The following is a 14,806-nucleotide window of genomic DNA, read 5'->3' as shown; positions in this document are numbered from 1 at the left end:
AACAAGACCGCCCGCATCAGCTGGTGTAATTCACACTCATTCAGTAGATGTCTCTAGTCTTGGGTTATCAAAAAAACAAAAAAACAAAACACACACACACACACACACACACACACACACACACACACACACACACACACACACACACACACACAACATCCCGCGTCCGGTGAACAAGCCAGTTTCATGTCAGCATGAGCAACCCGCCAAGTCAGATTGGCGTTTAAGCGCAAACTCGTTTGTATAACAACAAGGGGTGATGAGTCACGTCAGCGTGTCTCCTGGTGTCACAGCTGTCACCCAGGAGGACGGAGGGGGGGGGGTCCCTGTTGGCGGCCCCTCAACTTGGTGCGGCGACGAATGTCGAGTTGACGGCGTGGTGGGTGTGACCAGAAGTTCAGAAGAAGAGTACAACAAAGTCTCTGACAGACAGACACACACACACACACACACACACACACTCACACACACACACAGAGACACACACTCGCTCTCACAGCCGCGGTGTCAGCGGCGCCCAGAGGGAACAGTCGCCGGAGTTCAGAGCGCAGAACATGCGTCCTACAGGTCTGAATCCCTGCACAGCGACTTGCCGAAGTGCGCAGCAGCGGTGTTAGAAGTGCGCGGCGTGGCCGCTGCAGAGTGCGCCTGTGAAACACTGGTGGAGTTTAACCAAAAGAAAAGAAAAGAAAGAAAAAAGAGAGACGTGAAGTTTGCGCCTCCGCCAAGCCTGCAGCAGGGTAAGTCCGTGCATCCTTACTTGATTTGTGAATGAACTTGAAACATGTTGGTAAAGTCGGTGTGTTCTCAAAAGTTCACTAAAGGCACCCTCTCCTCGCGGGGTCAAATTGAGGAAGCGCGTGCAGTGAATGACACTGCTGCTTTGCTGACAGTGTGCTTTCACTGGGCTTATTTGTATGCACTTGGCGAGCGCCAAGCTTTTGTTCTGTTTGTTGTGTTTTTTCCTTTTTATCTTCGTGACTCCAGTAACGGTGGTATGAGTTAGGTGGGGGCGCCGTCCGTGTTTGAGACGGGCGGAGAGGGGGCGCCTTTAGGATGGCGAGGCGTAGGGGGGAGTTTGGAGAGCAGTGCGGAGCGCGCCTGGGCTCACTGGGCGGTTTGCGAGGAGATAAAAGGAAGTAAGCGATGTCAGCCAGAGATAGTAGCCTCGTCTTCCTCTTCCTACTTGCAGTTCAAAAAATACAGCGTTTGTGAATGACTTGACTGACAGATGTGTGTGTGTGTGTGTGTGTGTGTGTGTGTGTGTGTGTGTGTGTGTGTGTGTGTGTGTGTGTGTGTGTGTATAGCTACACTTTATCGCCGCCAATTTCGCTGTCGTTGCATCCGGCGTGAGGCAGCGTGCACCGAAGCGGACTAATTGATGGGCCTTTACACACATTAGACATCAACTCCCGACTCGTGACTCATCCCGTCATCTGTTTCTCGCTCTGTCGTTTGTCCTCACGAGGCCTGGCGAGTGGCAGGTCCTGAGAAAAGCCTGCAACTGAGACTGGGCGTCGCTCCAGTTTAATGATTGTTCATAAGGTGACTTCCACATCTGACCCAAGAGAACGATCTAGAATCTAATGCAGCAGTCTGTAACCTAGAAACTCCTGAACGCAGATGCAGCTTTATTTTATTTTGGGGTGGTGGTGGTGGTGGGTGGGGGGGGGGGTTCCTGCTTGTTAGAAGTGTAGCTCTACACCTTCCCTTACATCCACACACGACTCAAAGCCGCCGCCTACAACGTGGCAAGTATTTTCACGGCTAGGTTTCGTTTTTCCTTTCATTCATTCGTTTGGCTTGCTCCGCTCACAGAGCAGCGCGGCCCGCTGCTTGTTTCACCCTCTCGTCCCTCCGTTTCCCCCCCCGGCAGGGCCGCGACTGCCCATCACCTCCCTGTCCTTTCCTGACTCCGGGAAGGTGTCACGAGCGCGCGAGTTTAAGACCGTCCTCTGCTCATCTTCTGTGTTCGTGCGTGGGCGCGCATGCGTGTTTCATACTGAATAGCGTGGGGTTTTCCTGTCCCTCTTTTCTCCATTCATGTGGCTGGAGATTAAGAACTATTTGGCGGTCTAAACCCGGATGGACTGAATGTGGTTGTGCATGTTTCAGGCAGAGGGAGGAGGTATACGTGTGCGCGAGCGTGTGTGTGCGCGCGTGTGAAAGGCAGAGAGAGAGAGTTGGAAAGTATGCGAGCAATGTTGGGGGAGTGCGTCTGTGTAGTCCATTTTAGTAACCTTGGCTCTACAGGTCAGCTGCGTGTGCGCGTGTTCGAGGAAGAGGAAGCTGAACAGAACAGGCATTTTCATATTCCTCTTTCCAGTTTACTAAGGTCAGCAGAAGCGGCCCCTTCCTCTTTTCGTTCGCACCAGTTTTGCATCCCCGGCGTTGCCTCTAAATAGAGTAGTGACTGGATGCGGGATGCCAAATGGCATCACAAGACGATGTGGCACAACGAATTCCAGCCATCGTTGAGGGGTGATGACGCACAGGCCATGTGACTGGTTCATGCAGTTTTAGCTATTAATTCCTCACAATAATAAAAAGAGGACTTCTGGTCAAGCAGTCTAATTGGCCTCATGCACACATACGTCATGCACGCACGCCACTTTAAAGCAGATGTTGAAGCAGACCGGATCAGATGAAACCTGTGTAATCCCCGTGGAAAAAGCTGTCTCGTTCTCGCAGCCGCAGCATGCAGATAGGCATGTGGCTAGAGAGCCTGACTAAAGGTGATAATGAAACCAGGCAGTCGATGCAGCCGAGACGAATATAGCCCACACTTTTTCACAGTTAACGAAAACATGTGACATCTTCGTATGTCCACGTTGAAAGGGATTAGCCGGTGTGGCTCACCAGCTAGTCATGATGTGGAAAATAGACCAGAATACCAAAGGCTTCGCAGCTGTTCCTGCACAGCGGCGTGTACAGTAGAAGGAGTCATAGTGGGGTTTTAGATATTATAAAAGAGGAGTTATTCCAAATAAAGACGGAGACATGATCCGTTCTCTAACTGTTTTTTTTCTTTTTAGTTTTAATCCAAAACCATCATCAGGAGACAATTACAGAGATGTTAAGGTAACCACTTATGTACACCAGGTGTACTAACAGATGGATCAATTACATCTCGGTTTGGGGACAGTAGGTGACAGGCACACCGGTTTCCTCCTACCACGATTACGAGTACAAATGTCAACATGCATGGACAGGCACGGCCAGCCATTGTATAGAGGCCGAAATACCTAAAGAGGTTATTCAGCCTCATACCCGTACTTCCATAATGACTATGTAATACCCTCAGGTCTGAATACTGCATACAGTCTTTGCATTGTGAGTCAGCACGGTAATAGATCCAAATTCACACCAGGAAGTGGATGTTTGTTGGTTCCACCGTGTTGCACCATCGACTATATAGGTGGATGCGGGGGAAGTACGTGTACACGGAGGCAGAGCTGAGGGGAGGGAGACGTGGGTGCTTGCTTAAACAAGGATGGTTTGGTACCTCTGTGCTCCTCCGTTAGTGTTTTCACATTTACTTTTTCCTGTTGCCAGCAGGAACAGACATTATCCATCATCAGTAGATATTGTCTGTCTTATCACTAGTGTTGGGGGGGGATACGTGGGAGAGAGAGAGATGTAGGGGAGAGAGACAGAGAGATAGAGAGACAGAGATATGCAAACCACTGGTGGGTCATTCAAATGACGAGTCTGCTTTTCACAGAGGAAAAAAAATGAATAGAAAGTATTTACATCTCTTTTTTATACTCTGTCCTACACACACACACACACACACACACACACACACACACTTATATTTACATGTGCTTTACACATGTGCTACTTATACACCGAGGACAGAGGGGTGGCTTGTCGCAGCCTTTGCAGGTGGACTATCTCAATGGCCTCTTTGATGCAGAGGCAGAGGAGAGCTGCTGGCTATTGACTGGTCGGCATCTGGTGTGTGATGGTTGGGCGTCGCCATAGTAACAGATTGGTGGGCGAGGTTCTTCAGGTCTCGTTAGAGTCAGGATGCGGGTTATCTGAGTGCGTTTTAGGAGAGAGAGCGTTGCCGAGGACGAGACAGGGTGGCGTTAACACACATTCACTCTCTTACACACCGACACGCACACGCACACGCACACAGTCATTACATACATACAGTGTAGCAAGGGAGAACAGACATCCCAGTTCCTCTTCTGTGGACCGTTTTAAGCTTTACACATGACGCTGGGTTGAGCAAGGTCCATTTTCCCGCAGTCGACTGAGACTTTTCACCCATCATGTTTCGTTAAAAGGAAAGTGAAAGGGTGATAAGGAGATTAATGATTAAACACAGGAACATCCAGTCTCTATCGCCACATCTTTTTTGACTGCTGTGTGGTGAGCTCTCTGTCAGCGACAAACACACCAGCATTTGTCTCATCACTGTCGTGTGTTTCACTGCGTCAGCGGACCGGTGGCTGTGTTTGATCCCTTTATACCCAGTCCCTTCACCGAGCTGCTGCAGAGCCCCGATGGTGATGATGCCGTGCCCTCTCAATTAGTTCCTCGTGTTTCTGACCAGGGTGGCCTTCTTTTGCTAGATTCCACCCCCCCCCGCCCCGCCCCGCCCCACCCCAAGTGGTTAATTTTGTTACAAATCCACGTACTTGGGGCGTCCGGGTAGCATAGCTGTCTGTTCCGTTGCCTGCCAACACGGGGATCTTGGTTCGAATCCCCGTGTTACCTCCGGCTTGGTCGGGCGTTCCTACAGGCGGATGTGGGTATGTGTCCTTGTCGCCGCACTAGCGCCTCCTCTGGTCGGTCGGGGCGCCTGTTCGGGGGGGGGGCTAGGAGGAATAGCGTGATCCTCCCACGCGCTACGTCCCCCCTGGTGAAACTCCTCACTGTCAGGTGAAAAGAAGCGGCTGGCGACTCCGCATGTGGTAGTCTGCAGCCCTCCCTGGATCGGCGGGGGGGAGCAGCGACCGGGACAGCTCGGAATTGGCCGGATATAATTGGGGAGAAAACGGGGGGGATAGAAAATCCACGTCCTTTGTCAAGTGTGTAACAGTTAGACATACACCTACTGTGTTTTGGGACAGTATTTTGGTTGTAGTACGATATTTGGTCACGGGGTGGCGCTTCACGTATATACTGCGACTCATATCTGGAGCCAGCGTCCCTCTCGGTCTACCTGTCTATTGTACAGCGGTAACTTGTCTCTCCTTAGTAACAGCTCGGTTCGTGTACAGCTGTGTATCAGTCTACATATATGTTGAAAGTTCATAGTGCCGTCGTAACCAGGCATTGTATGGTGGCAAATATAGGTGCGAAATCCCACTATTGACTTCGTCTGAATGACTCTATGCTAAGCTATCCTGGTGCAGCCTAGCTAGCACTAAGCTAACGCAGATAACACGCAACCACAGCTCGCTGCAGGTGTATGTGTAACCTGTAAGGTTTGCGCAGGCTGGGAGCAGGCCAGGGGAGCAGGCCAGGGGAGCAGGCCAGGGGAGCAGGCCAGGGGAGCAGGCTGGGTCTGCTCTGACTCTGTGATGCTGCCCAGGATGGCTTAAATAACACTACCAGATGGCTTTAAGTACAGCATGTTGTTCATTAAATGGAATAAGGAACAGATTCAATGTCAATTTTTCGTATCCTAACACACCAGCATGCAAAGCTGGTAAAGATAACGGACACCATTGGGTCCACTGTTACGAGCTCTGCAGCAGAACAGAAAGTATATCCGCATTCCTTCACCTGAATTCATTCATTGTACCGAGTTCATCCCAGCGCTGTTTAGACGTGTAGGAGGAGACATCCTGTTTGTTTGACCAGCCCTGTTGCACATGACTGTTCTCACAACATGTTGCACACATTGTACAAATTATCCCAGTAGTGTACAGTACAAAGGCTTGTGTGTGTGTGTGTTTGATTGTGCCTGTTTCAGTCAAAGCCACTAGTTGCAAGCGTCAGAATAAGAGGATGTTAAAAGAGGTGTGTGGAAGCCAGTTAGGGGTTAACTGTTTCAACTTGTGCAACGTTTTGGTTACCAGTGACAGATACTAACGTCTACCAGTCAACGCACTGCACTCCACCAGTGGGGTGTTTTTAGTCACAGCAACTGGTTTCCAGTAAAACTCTGCACTTAGAGGCTTCACGGCAGAGGAAGTGGTAATGGCGGGCCTGAAACTTGGGTTGAGAAAAAGGAGTAAAGTAGGTTTTCACCTGAACGTTTGCAAATTAAATTACCAGCCTGGTGTCTGAATGCAAAATGGGGTTTTTTCCCCCCCCCAAAAGATTTTACTTCAAGTTAATTTGCACATGTGCATTTGTGATTTTCTAACCGGCTCTCTGAGACACGAGTGGCTTGCACGGGGTGCAGCGTGCTGCAGTTGCTTCAGTTGTACTCTCCAGCACTTCAGGCAAACAGTAGTAAGCTGTGCAAGGGGCAATGCTGAGAAAACACTGGGAGATGTAAGTGTGCATCTAAGGTCTCACGGTCTTGTTTTGGGTTACTAGAGAATTGTAAAAAATGGAAAAGTCAGATATCCCATTTTACAGATGTGGAAGGTAACAAACAAGGGGTTTGAAGGTATAAGTTTCAGATATATTTGAAAAAAAAACCCAACTTTTGATTCAAATTAAATTAAGAGTTGAACATTTTAATGCGTGCACTAACCCCCTAGCAGCATGTTGACTGAGAGCACTTGAAACGACCACGTCCAATGTACTATGTTATGGCGCTGCTTAGTGGACATATGCAGTCATGACCGTTGTTGTCGGGGCCCACACTGCATTGTACATGAGATAAGCACAAGGGTTTTGAATACTTCACTTTTTTTTGTTTTGTTTTTTTTTTTGTTTTTTTTACTACAGTTTTCCTCTCGTTGCTACTGGCAGCTATCTGGTATAATCCACAGGCCTGGCCAGTGCTGTTGGTCTTCAAGAAGCTGCACATTTTTAATTCGCTGCCAGGAGTTGCGCCGCAGCGGGTAGTTAAATAGGACCTGTTTGCTGTTCACTTTCCCCATCTTCATCCAATTGGTCATGCTACATAAAGTAGCGACCAGCCAGACATCCGCCTCTCTCAAATGCATCTTTTCGTTATCTGATTTTGGATAGAGTCACGGATTTATCATAGTAGGATTAGATTTTTTTTTTACACTGTTGTACCTGCATTTGCCTTTGATAGGATGTACTACCGCCTTTGTCCACTAGAGGGAAGTGTGATGCCTGCCATCGAGGATGTTATATTTCCTCACTTTGAGCCAACAGTAAATCCTTATTTTCCACATTGTTGGGATTTGACCAAGAATGCAGTCATTCCCATGGGTGAGAATAAAACCAGTCTCATGCCAAATGCATTTAGCCTTTTCCAATACTTTGATTTTGACCGTTTTCCTACCTGTCAGTTAAGTACTCATCCGCTCTGTTCTTAAAAAAAAAATGGTAAAATTGTATGGTAGTATCTGTAGGAACTCCCAACCACCGTGAGCTGCAGACCTGTAGTTCTCAATCTGGTCCTCAGGGACCCCCAGAACTGCTGGTTTGTTTGTTTGTTTTTAAATTATTATTCTGCCTGGTTGTTTGTTGCGTTCACCACTTGTTCCAGCTATTTCAGCTTTCTGATCTGCACAATAGATCAGATCAGTATTAATCACCTGGAAGAGCAGAGAATTAGTAGTACTGGGAGTCCCCAAGAACTGGCTGTACCGCTGCTGTGGATGAACACACAGAAAACACTATTTTCAGCATCCGGGTAGCACAGCAGTCTGTTCTCTTGCACATCAACACGGGAAACATTGGTTCGAATCTGGGTGTTGCCTCCGGCTTGGTGGGGCGTCCCTACAGACCCAATTGGCTGTGCCTGCGGGTGGGAAGCCGGATGTGGGTATGTGTCCTGGTTGCTGCACTAGCGCCTCCTCTGAAAAAAAGAAAACATGTATTTCTGCAAAAAGTACTACGCATTCAGTCACCAGGCCTGTAGTCAACGGTGTGTATTTGAGGGAGGCAGCATGTCCACAAAACCTGGTCAGCTGAGCTGCCACATTTCTATGTTGTGTATGTTTTGGAATCTGAGTGCCTTGTGTTTCTGACCCCATGGGACCCCTAAAGGAGGCCAGCAGAGAACCTTTTCAGCATCTGTCACTTACAGAAGGTGAATGAGCCTTGTCTGAAGGCCTGGCCCAGCGGGATGTGTGAAGTATTGATCGGTGTCAGCTGGCCATATTGATAGGCATATCCCAGACAATAGGGGGGGGGGGCAGTGAGAAACCGTTAGGGTTTGGTTCAGACACACACACACACACACACACACACACACACACACACACACACACACACACACACACATTCCAGTTGGATTAGCCTAATGAATTGGTGCAGCTGTGTGTGTGTGTGTGTGTGTGTTTTCTTTTTAGCTGTCCACATATCTGATTTGTGTGTGCACAATAGCAAGAATGAGAGTGGGTTTTTTTTCTTTGTCTGAGAAACAAGAGATTGCGTGTGAACACACCCATCTACCCGTGTAATTGTGTTTATGCGTGTGTGGCCTTGAAAGCTTATAAGAAGAAGAAGAGATGTGTGTGTCTTGACTGTGCACACCCGTCACTTAACCTGTCACTATCTGACAGTAGGAGGAATTGTGTGTGTGTGTGTGTGTGTGTGTGTGTGTGTGTGTGTGTGTGTGTGTGTGTGTGTGTGTGTGTGAAAACGGAAAATGTCTCTTAATGTATTTTATGATTGTGTTGTGTTGTGTTGTAAACTTTCTTGTGCCTGTCAGCAGGATTACATTACGTTTACCGTTGTTGTGAACATCGACCGCCCTGACGCCGTGCTGCACGCTCCCCTTCACCATGTGCAAGCTGGGGTTGGAAAAGGCTGAAGCCAGTCTCCTTTAGGTGGTTTCATCTCCCCCATGAAACCCTGGAAATTTACTGGCCGCTATCAGGACCACCTGCCAAGAGTCAGCCGTGGGGAGCTTGGCTCATATAGTCAAACATGAATCATAGTGAATGACCACATACATACATTCTCACATGACAGCAGCCACCCACCCACCCACCCACGCACACACACACAGTAACAGACCACACAGTCTACCATACAGCACAGAAATACAATATGCAGACTCACACACTCACTTCCTCTTTCATTGATACTCAAACACCAGAATGCACCTGCATGTGCATGCAACTCAGTGAACATGCATGAGTACCTTCTGTCATGCACTCATAGACGGCTTATGAGACACTGGGCCCCCTGGGTATGTACCCCTCATTTTAATCCTGGACAGGAGAGGGAATTACCACTCCCCTTCACAACTACTGAGTCGGAAATGGTCATCTCCAGGCTTCAGAAATGATCAGAGCTGTAGTAGTTTGTCGTCGAAGCCGCCATCTAGATGAAGCAGGCGCTCCGTTTTGCATACGCATGCGCAGTCGTCAAGATCATGCACAGATTGACCTTATCGTGACCTCACGTATGACCTGTCTCCACTTCACAAACTCTAATAGCGCCCTCTAGCGACCAGTTTTTTTGTTGTTTTAAAAAAAATGTATTCCGCCCTTTTCTCCCCAATAGTATCCGGCCAATTACCCCACTCTTCCGAGCAGTCCCAGTCGCTGCTCCACCCCCTCTGCTGATGCGGGAGGACTGCAGACTACCACATGCCTGCTCCCATACATGTGGAGTCGCCAGCCCTTGTTTTTACCTGACAGTGAGGCGTTTCGCCAGGGGGACGTAGCGCTTGGGAGGATCAAACTATCCCCCCCCCCCCAAACAGGTGCTACGACCGACCAGAGGAGGCGCTAGTGCAGCGACCAGGACACAAACCCAAATCCGGCTTCCCACTCTCAGACACAGCCAATTGTGTCTGTAGGGACGCCCGACCAAGCCGGAGGTAAAACGGGGATTCGAACCAGTGATCCCCGTGTCGGTAGGTAACGGACTAGACCGCTACGCTACCCGGGCGCCTATCGACTATACTCATTAATCTAACGGGAACGGACATGTGTAGCCCACACAAGCTTCCTTTTCTTGAAAAATGACGATAAAGGCAACACAAGAACGACTTTGGATTTTAATTTAACGTTTAATAGCTGCCAGGGAAGAGGGAAAGAGGAAGGCCAAAGAGGAGGTTTATGGATGTGGTGAGGGAGGACATGCAGGTGGCTGGTGTGACAGAGGAAGATGCAGAAGACAGGAAGAGATGGAAACGGATGATCCGCTGTGGCGACCCCTAACGGGAGCAGCCGAAAGTAATATTAGTAGTAGAATAACGTTGTGTGGGGGGGGGGGGGGGGATACAGACCTGTTGCTCCATGAATTCTCATGAAATTGCATTTATTTGTATTAAAACGGGATTTAGGCCAATTACAAAAAAAGAAAGAAAGAAAGAAAAAAAGAAAGAAGTTATGATAAGATCTACTTGACCGTCAAATTGACCGTTCGCAATTTGCGCGTGATCGTGCGCGTCATGTCAGTATTTATGACGTGTCAGTACGCATGGCGTTGTGGGAGTGCGGGAATGAGGAGACGGAGAGATCGAGTGGAGTCAGTTCCGTTTACTCGCCACACAAAACGACACCGACACAGCACAATCTCCCGTGGCAACCAGCAAACCGCGAGGCTGCTGAAAACATGGCTCCACCCCGGAAACTCTAAGCAGTGCCTACGTCAGCACGCTGAACGTCTGCCTTAAAGGAGCAGCAGCCCCTGGCGAAGCTAGCCTCAATTGTGTTTCACCGCAACGCGTCAGTATTTATGACGTGTTTTGGTCGCGTCGTTTCCTTCGCGAGCTTCATTTCGCTGTCCTAGAATAAAAACACTGGCCTTCTCCAGTGCAGAGAAACAGCCCAAATTTGATTTTTGATTATTTCCAACATGCCCGCTTACAGACGCCGTTTCAGAAGCAGCGTGACCGCCGCCGACGCGCTGCAGTATTTACAGGAGGTGGACGGCGGTTGTTCTAGCGGAACAATAATATATGATTTGTGCAAGATGCAGGCCCCTGGAAACCATTCAAAATACTTGTTATGTTCATGTAAGGAATCTCACTTGTCCCAGTTCAGGCCTAACACTAAAACATATTTAAAGACGCGTACAGTCAAGTGATACACCACCAGAAAAAATTAAAATTAAAATCTTTAAAGTGAATGTTTAGGCTATTCCATCAGTTTTTCAGTAGGACTTTTGGGGCTCTGTTATTGACATGCGCTTTGACTATGCGACAAGAAATGCAAAGTTAATCACAGCAACTTCATGCAGAGGCTCTGGCTTAGGGGCCCCTGGGCCCCTTGGCCTGGGCCTGGTAGGCCCGTTCGGTAATCCACCCAAGCATACACTCATATACAATTATGAAGACGTGTATCTTAGTCATTCTTTTTCTCTCTCCCACACACAAGCTCCCACACTCTCTCTCACACACACACACACACACACACACACACACACACACACACACACACAAGCTCCCACGCTCACACACACACACACACACACACACACACACACACACACACACACACACACACACACACACACTGAGTCCCTGTCATGGTGCTCTGAGGGAAAATGTGGCTCCTCTCACCCCCGCCAGTCTACATGCCCCGGCAGGCTAATCACAAACACAATGGAGGGTCCTGTCTACCACCTGGAGACTAAAGGTGTTTTGACCGACGGAACCCTGAGTCATCCCCTCCACCACTTCTGACTCACTACTTAGACAAGACCCCCACCCCAGGCTGGATATCCTGATGGAAGGAGTGAAAGGACAAAGGGAGAAGGAGGTAGTAGGGGCTAGATAGGAACAGCAAGGAAGGAGGCGAAGGGGACTGAATCGGATGAGAGTTTAAGAGAGAAGGGTGGGGTAATAAAAGTGGAGGGGGCTCAAGAACAAACTAGACAGTACATTTTCAGGAAGAAAAGTCCCGTCTCTGTTGAGACAGTCTTGACTGGATCAAGACTTGTGGTGGTAAAGATGAGACCAAGACCAAAAGCGGTCCAGACAAAGCTTGAGACCGGTAATAATTCAGTTTTATTTTGCCAAGGAGACTTTTTTATTACTCTGCCAGGACCGTTTTGATGAGGTTTGATCAAAGCAACCGGGCACAAGAATGGCCTCCTCCTCCCAGAGCGGTGGCTTAACAGTATCCCTGTGCGTATGGAAGTCACACGTTACTCCCCTCACCTCCCTTACTTGTTTAACTTTGTTACTTTTACTTCTCTTAATGTTGTGTTTTAACATATTTCAAGTGGGCAACCCACCAAGTCAGATGCCTTGTATATGTAAACTCACCTGGGTGTTAAAACACATTCAAATCTCCATCTGATTCTATTTGCGAGCGTATCCGTTACCGTGGATACCAAGGGCAGATGATACAGGATGGCGAGCGATGAATTTATGAGGCCATGTGTGGTTAGTTATCAAAATCCCGGACGACCCACATCCGGTTAAAGGAAAACAAAATAGGTCCAGATGTGCTGGGTGGGTGGATTTCCTCTTTTTAAAGTGAAGGGGGCAGATTAGTTTGGAGAGATGAAAAAGAAGGGTGGACTGAGGCCCGGTCTGTTCAAACCGGATGACAGGGTGAGTAAGACTGAGACGGGATGGATTTAAGCCTTAAACTGGTGAGAACATTAATATGAAGGGAAACTAATTTTGGTGTTCAAAGGAAGTGGACATGGCCGATAAAGAGAGGAGGTGGAGAGATGAGCGATATGGAGAGGGACATTAAGAAATGCTGCCTCAGTGTGGGAGTCTCCACAGATGAGTCAGGAAGTGTGTCATACACTCGTTCTCAGCTGGGAGAGGCAAATGGAAATCACACAGGAAAGGAATGCTATTAATAGGACCCATTTAGAAGCATACCCTAGATACTAAGTGGAATCATACCGAAAGAGAAAGAAAGTGTGGGACCATAAAGACCGCCATCCACCGATGGCGTGACATGAGCTCAGAGCCATTTTGTGCAGAATATATGTCCACCTTCCTGGATTTGCCTGCATCACTGAAGCTCCAAAATACACTTGTGGGGTGTCCGGGTAGCGTAGCGGTCTATTCCATTGCCTACCAGCACGGGGATCGCCGGTTCGAATCCCCGTGTTACCTCCGGCTTGGCCGGGCGTTCCTACAGACACAATTGGCCGTGTCTGCGGGCGGGAAGCTGGATGTGGGTATGTGTCGTGGTCGCTGCACTAGCGCCTCCTCTGGTCGGTTGGGACGCCTGTTCGGGGGAACTGGAGGGAATGGCGTGATCCTCCCACGCGCTATGTCCCCCTGGTGAAACTCCTCACTGTCAGGTGAAAAGAAGCGGCTGGCGACTCCACATGTATCAGAGGAGGCATGTGGTAGTCTGCAGCCCTCCCCGGATTGGCAGAGGGGGTGGAGCAGCGACCGGGACTGCTCGGAAGAGTGGGGCAGTTGGCCGAATACAATTGGGGAGAAAAAAGAGGGGAGGGAATAACGCGCGTGAATGTTATCTGCCGTGCAATTCACTACAAAGACATTTTGCTTAAGGACAATTAAGATAATATCAACTTCTGAGTCCAAATTCCAGGTGGCTGGAACAAATGACTGCTTATTATTTCCCCTCGGCACCGCTTCTCTGCGGCCTTGTTCTTAGGGTGTGTGTTCTGTCTCTTCAGTTGTGGCTCTAGCCATGTATGGAAGAAAGGGTTGTAGCGCTGTTCATTAACACAGACGTCTTTGATCTTGAACCGATCTAACTGAAGTACAAAAAGGCTGCAACACCCCCCCAACCCCAAAAAACCCGCTAAAAAAGCCCTGCATGCTGCTTTTTCGTGCCTGTGTTGAGGTGCTGGTGGACGTCACATCTGTGAGCCAAACATGTAACCCGGATGTAACCTGCATGTGATGGAGCCAGTGGACATTGGCCGTAAGGCATGACGTCACATTTTGTAAAGTTCCTGAGAGCAACGCCGACTCATGACGTCACCGGAGGATGTGTCTTAGCCCGCGCAGACACAAGCAAGCCCACGCACTTGGTTTTAAGAGGCCGACTGCTCGTGTTAGGATCATAGCAAGAGTATCTGCGGCGAGCGAAGGAAAGTTGTGTGTGTGTGTGTGTGTGTGTGTGTGTGTGTTTATGTGTGTGTGTGTGTGTGTGTGTGTGTGTGTGTGTGTGTGTGTGTGTGTGTGTGTGTGTGTGTGTGTGTGTGTGTGTGTGTGTGTGTGTGTGTGCGGTCAACCAATGAGAGGTTGGTGAGTTGCATTATGAGAGAAAGAGAGAGGACTTGTGTGAGATGGGGGTGTGTGTTCTTCTGATCACGTGTGTGTGTGGAGAGTTGTGATGACAAACGAAAGGATGGGGAATTGAAGTTTCTATGACGTGAGTGACAGGTGGAATAACTTTTTCTCTTCAGCAACGTGCCCGATTCGTCCGTGTTCAATACCCCCTCCAGCGATTCCAGCACTCTCTCTCGCGCACTCACACAGAAATACATATTAAAATACAGGACATCACGTGCAAAAGTAATACAACTACTAGTAAAAGTCAAGAATTTGAAACGGAAGGGTCATCGTATGGGGGGGGGGGGTCAGTATAGCACCACTTGTGAAGTTTTCGGGTCGTGTTGGTTACTGTTCATGTAGTAATAAAACGTGGAAATCCCCGATGTGTAACATACATTTAACAATAAAAACTGTCACACTTGAGACAAGATGTGAGAAGAGGTTGCACCCCCCTTAGTACCACAGCCAATATGAGATTAGATTAGATTAGATTAGAGTGGATTAGATTAGATTCAATTAGATTAGAGTAGAGTAGAGTAGAGTAGAGTAGAGTAGAGTAGATTG

The 14,806-nt window shown here is 48.6% G+C and overlaps 1 long non-coding RNA gene across 2 annotated transcripts in view; it reads left to right on the top strand.

Annotated features, from left to right (window-relative positions):
• The first annotated feature begins 460 nt into the window (after positions 1–460).
• The window catches only part of LOC130122846 (uncharacterized), an 87,721-nt gene continuing 73,375 nt past the window's right edge, over positions 461–14,806 (top strand). For both annotated transcript variants that reach the window (XR_008811270.1, XR_008811269.1), the window contains exon 1: positions 461–740. This is a non-coding gene — a long non-coding RNA (uncharacterized LOC130122846). The remainder of the gene's footprint in view (positions 741–14,806) is intronic.

Source organism: Lampris incognitus, chromosome 13 (assembly GCF_029633865.1).
Source record: "Lampris incognitus isolate fLamInc1 chromosome 13, fLamInc1.hap2, whole genome shotgun sequence".
Classification (NCBI taxonomy): domain Eukaryota; kingdom Metazoa; phylum Chordata; class Actinopteri; order Lampriformes; family Lampridae; genus Lampris; species Lampris incognitus.
The sequence above is the reverse complement of the archived record's forward strand: the minus strand, read 5'-3'. Positions and strand labels throughout refer to the sequence as shown.